We start from the raw sequence: 9426 nt of genomic DNA, 5'->3' as shown, positions 1-9426 counted from the left end.
CTATAAGATGCATGTAAGAAAATATAAATTTTGTGAAAGCAAAGAAAGTTTTGTTTTGCTCAATTTTTGTAGCATGAACAAATATCTCATCATTTCTCTAAACTCTCATTTCTGAAAGTGTGCTCCTCGGAATATTACATCGAAAAATGTTTTGCAGGTCAAAGAAGTCTGGAAATACTAGATTAAGACAAGTTAAATATCTATAAGACTTTAATATAACCACGTACATTGCCAATCTCTATAACGAGACATTCACTTCACTGAGCATCTCAAGGGACTGTTGTTAGGTGTCTGTCAAGTCAATATTGACTCACAGAGACTCTATGTGTGATACAGTAGAACTGCTTCATAGGGTTTTTCAGGCTGTAAGCTTTTTGGAGCAGATTGTCAGGTCTTCCTCCCGTGGATCCATTGCATGTGTTGGAACCATCAACCTTTCCGTGAGTAGTAGAGCGCATAAGGGACTAAACCCAAACTAAACCCATTGTCATCCAGTCGATTCTGACTAACAGTGACCCTACAGGATAGAGCAGAACTGTACCTCACAGTGACCTAGATTGTAATCTTTATGGAAGCTGACTGCCACATCTTTGTTTTGTGAAGAAGCTAGTGGGTTTGAATCACTGACCTTTCAGTTAGCAGACAAACACTTAACCACTGCACAACCAGAGCTACTTTTCAAGGAACTAGAGTGTCACAAAACAAAGTTTTGGCAATGTCACATCTGAAAATATTTCAGAGCAAATGCAGACTGTCAGGCACTATCCTTGTTGGGCAGCATTTAGAAATTTGTGTTTTAACACATTCCCTGGGTGACTTTGATGTAACGGCCTGGCATCAACTCTTGGAATGATACATGGGAGTCTCTGCAACTGGAGAATTTACATTTAGATGTTGCACTGGTATTTTCATATGATAATAGGCATTAAAAGAATTGCTTCAGAAAGTCTCACAATAAACAAAAGGCAGTGCATTCTTTTTATAACACCCTCCTCTGGAAGAAGGAAAATCTTTCATTATGTGAGCTGTACTCTCCTCTATATCATAAAATGTTAACATTTTGGGGAGAAAGAGGAAGAAAAAATGGAGAGTTCCAATCTGTCTGTTTGTGCTCAAGACATCTGACTAGTTATACTTGGCATAGTCATTATCTTCACTGCTCACTGCTTCTTCCAGCATGGGATGTGCTCCACTAGACCTTATTTTTTTACAACAAAGTAAACACCTAGGAACTCTGGTAGTGTGGTGCCTAAGGCATTTGACTGTTAACCAGAAGGCTGGTGGTTCAAACCTACCAGCCACTCCTCGGAAGGAAGGCTGGGCAATCTACTTCCGTAGTGATACTGCCTTGGAAACCCAAGGAGGGGTTGCTATGAGTCGGGTCTAACTCGATGACACATAACAACAACAACAGTAACAAACACCTTCTAACCCTCTTCCTCCTCTTGTTTCTAGGTAGCCAAATGCTCCTTAAAGAGAAACAAGGGTAACTGTATTATTGTGCACTTAGCGTATTTATTGTATTCAGCTATTAGAAGCTTCAGGGTATCCAAATACTGAAAACTCTCCCTACGTCACTTCTACTTTACAAGGCACACAGGCTGTTTTGATAATCAACCTCTTCAAGTTTGACAACTTAAGCTTCAGCAGGGAACAATCTAAAAAAGGTGATTAACATATATATATATATATATATATATATATATATATGGGAGCTCTGGTAGCATAGTGGCTAAGACACTTGCCTGCTAACCAGACGGCTGGCGGTTCAAACCCACCAGCCACTCCTCGGAAGGAAGGTTGGGCAATCCTACTTCCGTAGTGATACTGCCTCGGAAACCCAAGGAGGGGTCGCTATGAGTCAGGTTTGACTTGACGGCAGATAACAACAACAACATATATATATATACATACACACACACACACACACACACAGAACTGTTGCAGAGGATAAAATGTATAATTCTGAAAAAGTCATATCTATGTATTAAATCATTTTTATTCACCTCACTCCTGAAAGGTGTACTCTGTGTGAGCAGTATTGTCACACAGCCCATATGATGGTATTGACAGTGATCCTAGAAAATCAAGTGATTCTAGAAAACCAAGAGCAATGCCACTGTTTTTAGAATAATTAAAAATAAATATCTAGATTGGTTTTCTAAGCAGCTCTGGTGGTGCTGTGGTTAAGGCATTGAGCAGCTAATTGAAAGGTAGCGGTTTGAACCCCCCAGCCACTCCATGGGAGGAAGATGAGACGATCTACTTCCATAACGTTTCATAGCCTTGGAAACTTGATGTGGGTCACTATGAGTGAGAATCAACTCGATGGCAGTGGGTTGGGTTTGGCTTTGGTATTAGTTTCCTAGTGCTGCTGTAACAAAATACCACCAAATGGGTGGCATATAAGAAAAGAAATATATTGACTGACAATTCTGAAGGCTAAAAGTCCAAATTCTGGTTGAGGGCAGGTCTATGTTCTTTCCAAAGTCTCTAGGGAAAGATTATTTCTTATCTCTCAGCTTCTGCCAGCCCCAGGTTTTCCTTGGTTTGCAGATACATTTTCACATGGCCAACTTTCCTCTGCCTGTCTCACTGTGTTTCTTCTCTTTTATAAGAATACCACTCTGACTCACATTACTTTAGTATGACCTCATGTTAACTTAATTGGTAAAATCTGCAAAGACCTGTTTCTAAACAACGTCACATTAGTAGGTCCCAGGGGGTAAGATGTCAAGTTATCTTTTTTATGGGACAAAATTCAATTCATAAGTATATCATGGTCCTAAAATCCAGTCAGTTCTCTTTCTATATCATACAGTCTATGTATAAACACTGAAAGAATTGTAGCCACTGGTTAAGGAAATCTTGTACTTAGGAATCAATGTAATTTAGAGCTAAAGATGAATCATGAGCTTTCAAAACCTAGCATCTCATCTCAGTTCTTCAAGTGATTGTATTTTATCAAATGTAAATTTAAATCTGTTTCTTTAACTAGAACACTATTAGCAATGCATATTTTAAAATTAATGTATATTGGGATACTAACACCTATTGTTTATAAAATTTTTTCAGTGTATATAACAAATAAATATTCTGTCTCATAGTAATCAAGTGACAAATGGATGAATGAATAAATGAATGGATAAAAATAGCTGATATACACAAAATATAATTCCTCCATCTATTTTTTAAGTCCTTGACTCAATTATCTAGCTGATTTTGCCATTGAATATTACCTCGATTTACAATTATGGTATAAAAAGTTTAAATCACTAATTATTGTTATTAGTATTATTATTCCAGTTGTCTAACTATATACCAAATCATTCCTAATCTTAACTCGACTCACACACTGCCATCCTGTTGGATCCGTCTCACAGTGACCCGTCCTTGGGTTTCCAAGGCAGTATCACTATGGAAGTAGATTGCCCAAACTTCCTTCCAAGGAGTGGCTGGTGGATTTGAACCACCAGCCTTCTGGTTAGTAGTCAAAATGCCTTAGGCACTATCCACCAGAGCTCCTAATCTTAGTGGATTAAAAAAAACAACTTATTATTATTACTCATATTTCGATGGGTTGATGTCTTGGACTCACATGAGTGGTTCTCCCTTGAAGTTCCTCATGGGAAGGAAAAAAATGTGGCTTGGGCTAGTGTCATCTGAAGATACGATCGGGCTTGACATCCAAGACGGCATTCAGGTTGAGCAGTTCATGCTTGATGTAGCCTGGAAATTCAGTCAGGGCTGTCTGTTGACTACAGTATCTATTTGTGGTCTCTTCATGTGGCTTGTATTTCTTAGAGATTCAGAAAGGAAGCATCCTAAATTCAAGCATCTTAAGAGATGGAGGAGGAAGCTGCAGAGCTTCTTATAACCCAGACTCTCATTCTTCCTTTATTCTACCATAAAAGGCAAGTCACCAAGCCCAAGCCAGATTAAAAAAGAGAGGAACTACACCCATCTGTTGATGGGAAGAGCAGCGTGTGCAGCAAAGGAAAGGATTGATAGTGATCATCTTTGGCTATTATAGCTTTTTAGTGGTTCTTTTCTTTTCAAGTATGTAAATTTAAATATGTTAAGCTTAAAGTGATATTTCAACAAAAGTGCTTTTTCCTACTAGTATAGGGATGTTTCAACTCTTCCAGATTTATTTTTCCCTGAGGCAGAACCCATAAATGGGACTTCCTTCATCTCAACTGAGTATAAACATTGCCAATAATTGTAAGCCCTCCTCTAGTTATAGCACATATGGCAAATATTTTATAAGCTGTGAAGCATCAAACATAAATAATTATTTGTGTTTTACCTATAGTAACAGACCGTTAAACAAAGTGAAAGAAGGGTCATACCCTTTACTTCATTTTCCTTTCTACACAGTAAATATTGGTAACCCTATTTTGCAGATGAGACTCAAAAGGTTAAATGTTTTTTTTTGTTGTTGTTGTTGTTTGGTTTTTTAGTTTTTCTGTTTGTTTTTGCCAAATTATAAATCAATAAGTAGTAAGATTAAGATTCCAAGCCAGAGTTTTTTTTTCTTATCACTGCACACAGTGCTTCAATAAAAACTTAATAAATAGTGTGAATATTTATGGAGAAATGGAGATGAAAGAATGGAGGTGGGACAGGAACACAACATAGAAGACAATAAAGATCATTGTGCTGAAAAGCTTTCATTTCCCTTAGTTATTTCAACAAATACATCTTATGCTTTCACTTAGCCAGAGTGTCAGAGGCTTGAGCAACTGCAGTCTGGGAAACAAATTAAAAAGCAAAACAAAACTGTAGATGAGGGGAGTGGAGAAAGAGAAAATAATGTTGTGGAGGTCATGGAGCCTGCAGCCTGGATCAGGCACAATGTGGCTGGAGATGGTGTGTGGGAAATACATTGACAAGTGATGAACAATGAGATACATGGAGGTATGGGAGAGGCGACCTCTTCTTTTGCTTGGTGCTCCCACCCCTGCTGCTGAATAGCCTTTTGAGTTTGTATAGAACTTGAGGAAGACTGAAAGAAATGATGAGAACATCCATGCTGCTGGCTGCATGGCCCTGTCCATCTCTCTCTTTTTTTCTCTTTCCACTGTTTGAAAACAAAACAAAACTAAACTAAACAGCATGCCAATTGCAAAGTGAATTAAGTTAAAATTTCATAACAGCAAAGAAATATAATGTGAAAAATGAAACACACTACTGCCTAATTATATAGTATTATATTCTGCTCCAAAATCATGTTTGTAGTTCAGTCTCAAAAATAGGGGGAAAATAGCATGAGCAACAGCAACTTTGTTTGATTCATTCCATTTCTCTAACTAGTTTATAATTGTTTTAAAATACAGTTTCTTTTTTCTTAAGAAAAGCACTCTGACAAATAAAATTGAAAGAGGAAAGTAGAAATATAAAGTATTAAATATCCCAATTATATTATTATTCTTTATAACTAATTATATATGTTACTTGTTAGAAGACTGAACTAGGCAAAATATTGTTTATAAAGCTTAAAATTTCAGCAAAACCTGCCTCAGATATGTACATGTACATGTATATGTATATATATATATACATAGACCAAATAACTTTTCAGTTATTTGATTTTGAATAAATGTATTGATATATTTTAAAGGTTAAATAGTCTCAAATTATTTTTGGTAGTATTGATATGCATTTCACTCTGTGAGAGCAAGTTGCCTTATGTTACAAGGACACCAATTGTAATGCCATTTGTCTCAACTTCTAGTTCTTATCCGTGCATTCGTCTATATCCATACTAGCTTATTATGAATGATAATTTCTATTTTATCATCCATTTTTTTTTTGCCACAAAATGCACAAAAGTAATTAAGTCAAATTGAAACAATTATAGAAATACACTATTCAATAACTGAGTTGCCAAAAAAGTTTTACTGTACCCTAAGGAGGGAAAAAATAAATGCCTATACAGCAGTAATATCATTCCACATGTTACATTTATTCGCAAGCCAGCCAAGCTCAAATTAATTGTACTGACTAAACTTTTCTTCTTGGAGAAAATTAAAGATATGCTGTTGTCAACACTTGAGCACAACCTTGCCGACACTTAAACGCAGAGAAGGGTGTGACATCCTGCCCCGGCTGCCTTGCGCTAATTAATCACTCTGGTGTTTAGGACCATTCAAGCAGACAAATTAATGGGGAATAATTAGTGTATCTTTGTTCCAGCTCAGCTTTGCACACCAGACACTCTTGAGGAGAGAGGGGAGTTTGCAGAGCACAAGCCATTAGCATGTGCATAGTTTCACTTCTGTTCAGCAAGTTCTTGGGAGATTAAGAGAAAGGCCAAATTAGCAGACGTGTGACTGGGGTTAGGACAACCTTCTGGAAAGAAAGCCCTCTGTTTGGGTATCAGCTTTCAGAAGCAAGTTGTTAATTCAGATACTGGATTTCATGAAACACAATTAAACCTCCGGGAAGAAATAATTGTAGAAGCCAAAAGTAAATCATTTAAAAAAAAAAAAAAAAGAATTTTTGTTTATGTCATTGACAATTATTTACATATCACACAGAGAAATTTAACCCTCAGAAATTCACTTTTTTTTAACTGTTGGCTTTTGAGACTTTTTATTGAAAATGGATTTTTATCGACAAATAATATTTATAAATTTTGTAATTAAATAGAATAGACCATTTAACCTTTCTCCAGTTAGTAAGAACCCTCTGCAGATATTTCCTATGGCTATAAAACTTAATTTGTCTCTTCTGATAGGAATCATAGAGTAGAAAATTCAGACAGAGTCTCTATACACAGCTAGCGTGACCACCACAATTCTGGTTAAATTCTGTCTCCTATGCTGACAACTGGTTTCAATGTGTATATGGATTGAATTAAGACCCAGTTTCTTACCCAAATATATTTGAAAATTTAAAAAATTAAAGGTTGACAGTTGTTAGAGAAAAGTCCATGGTTTAGCCTCACAACTGAAATGAAACCTACTGATTCATAGGAGTTCAAATTCTGTTGGATTAAACTTTAATAGACAGATTCCTCCCCTCAACAGACACAAACATCCCCTTCTCTACAAAAAATAATTCAAACACCTCATTTTATTCTGAAGATAAATCAGTTCTGAGCTTTCTACTGAGTAACAGTTCACTACATAAAGAACTTATCTAACACATTACAAATAATTGTGTGAGTATATGTATACACATTCACATAATAACACTTATATTAATACCATATGTATAAGCAATCTCAATTACTTTCTTCAATTTTCTGTGGTTTATGTAAAGGAGGAGTTTTTTCCTGTGCTATATTCCCTAAAGTTTATATGTTTTCTGTGTTCACTATCTATTTTCTACATTTCATTACCTAACTCTCCAGCTTCAACCTTTTATAATCTTGACAAGAAGGATAGCTGGAACAGTACCAAATAATGTTTTTGCAAATTCCATATGCACTGTAGGATGGTTCACTCCCTGATCACCTCACTCTCAGGAGGCAAGGGTTCTGTGTAAAGGGCAGACCCAAGGAGCTGATGTAAAGGAAGACCACACTGAGAAAAACTGACCACACTCTGAGACAGGTTATCAATCCTTTTGTAAAGAAATTGCACCATACAAACTACAAAAGTGACTTAAGTGTAGGGCATCTGTGAATGACTTTAGTACTATTTATAGCACATAACATAAAAATAATATCAAAGAAGAATTTCTCCACTTGGGATATATGATGATTTGTGATATTGTTTTACCACACCTGGCATCTCTCTTTCATAATACTATGATATTATTAGGCATAATGCTCTTGAATTAGTGCTGGTAGAATGCGATAGAGAGAGAGAGAGAGAAAATAAAAACCAATCACAAAACTACACATTCTTGCTATTTCTTAGAGGCAAGAAATGAATCTCTCTTCAGTCCCCTCTGAAATACTAAATTACTGCCTACGATAAGCCCAGATGCCGTTAGAAAGGCTTCCATCCTGGGAGTGGGTCCTCCTAGATCTTTGAAGGTGCCTAATCCTCATTAAAGGCAAACCCTGGGCGTAGGAGGGGCTGCGCTGGCATCAAGGCACCTGGCGATGACTAAAAGCGCTGGCCCCATGTGCGGCTGCCGCTGAGCAGCAGAATGTAATTTAGTCGCACCAGCGGGAGCAGGGGTCAATGATTTTATATTAATGGGGATCACGACAGTTCTAAGCTGTGGCGTGCTTTGAAATAAGTGTTGTACAAGGCAGCAAAGAGAGCTTGGCTGAGGAAATGAGCTGTGTCACTGTCTCCTCATGCCTTGCAGCACACACTGAAACGTTTTCAGTTGCCACAGACTCTGAGCCATCATAATATTTTATAAACAACAATTACCTATTTCGTTTGAAACAAAACTCAAAACTCCTAAAGTAATGCTGCTGAAGATGCTGCTAAGGATGGAAATATTCTTCTCTGATGTAGATTTTGAGTGTGTGGCAGAATAAATGAATGGAATATTGATGGGAGGTTTAGATCTGAAAGCTAACTTATGCAAATTAGTCTAGGCATGTTATGGTTGTTTGTTGTAATACTATTGAAAGATGGTATGTCATTATACACTTGGACATGTTATCAAAGTGCCCACATCTGAAACAAAAGAGATGGAGAGGACTAGAGGCAATGGTTTGAAAATGTGTTCAACAATCTTTGCCTACAGTTGGAATCACGGTTATCATAAAATACGCTAAAATATAAAATTATTTCCAAATTTATTTTCAGGAGTACCAGGTTTAGACTCAATATTAAATATTCAGCAAATCAGTAGTATTTTTTCTTAAATTAGTAATTGGGTATGTGGGGAGGCAAGGAATAATTTTTGTTAACATTTTTGAGGGGAAGGAAAAGAAGTAAAATAAGAGTTTTTCCAGGTCTCAGAGATGTTTTAATGAGAAGGGGTGCATTATATGTGGGAAAAAACAGAGGTGTAACAAAGAAAGGACATTTCAGTTGCTAAAGTTACTTTTGAAGCAAGTAGGTGAGAGATACGAAAGCCAGTAGGGGTAAACATATAAGCGACTCCAAACGTTATTTTTAAGCGGGTGGGGGCACTATCATTAAATAGGTAGCAGTTACCTGAGAGGTACAAAACTGTGAAATGATGGAACTCTTGACCAGAAAAATATAATCCATTCTTATAAATAATCAATAAAATGATTGATTAATTTCAAGTATGTCTCCCATGTACAAGAACAGCTCAAACTGGACTTGGGCATTAGTGAGCAATTCCAGGGGAACACAGTAGTATCCTGTTGTTGTCATGTGCCATGAAGTCGGACGTGACTCACAGCAACCGCTTCTTGGGTTTCCGAGGAGGTATCACTATGGAACTAGATTGCCCAACCTTCCTTCCGAAGAGTGGCTGGTGGGTTTGAAATGCCAGCCTTCTGGTTAGCAGTCAAGTGCCTTAGGCACTACACTACCA

This window comes from Orycteropus afer, unplaced genomic scaffold (assembly GCF_000298275.1).
Source record: "Orycteropus afer afer isolate SDZICR_OR568_19922 unplaced genomic scaffold, OryAfe1.0 scaffold00087, whole genome shotgun sequence".
In the NCBI taxonomy this organism is placed as follows: domain Eukaryota; kingdom Metazoa; phylum Chordata; class Mammalia; order Tubulidentata; family Orycteropodidae; genus Orycteropus; species Orycteropus afer.
This window is presented reverse-complemented; position numbering follows the sequence as displayed.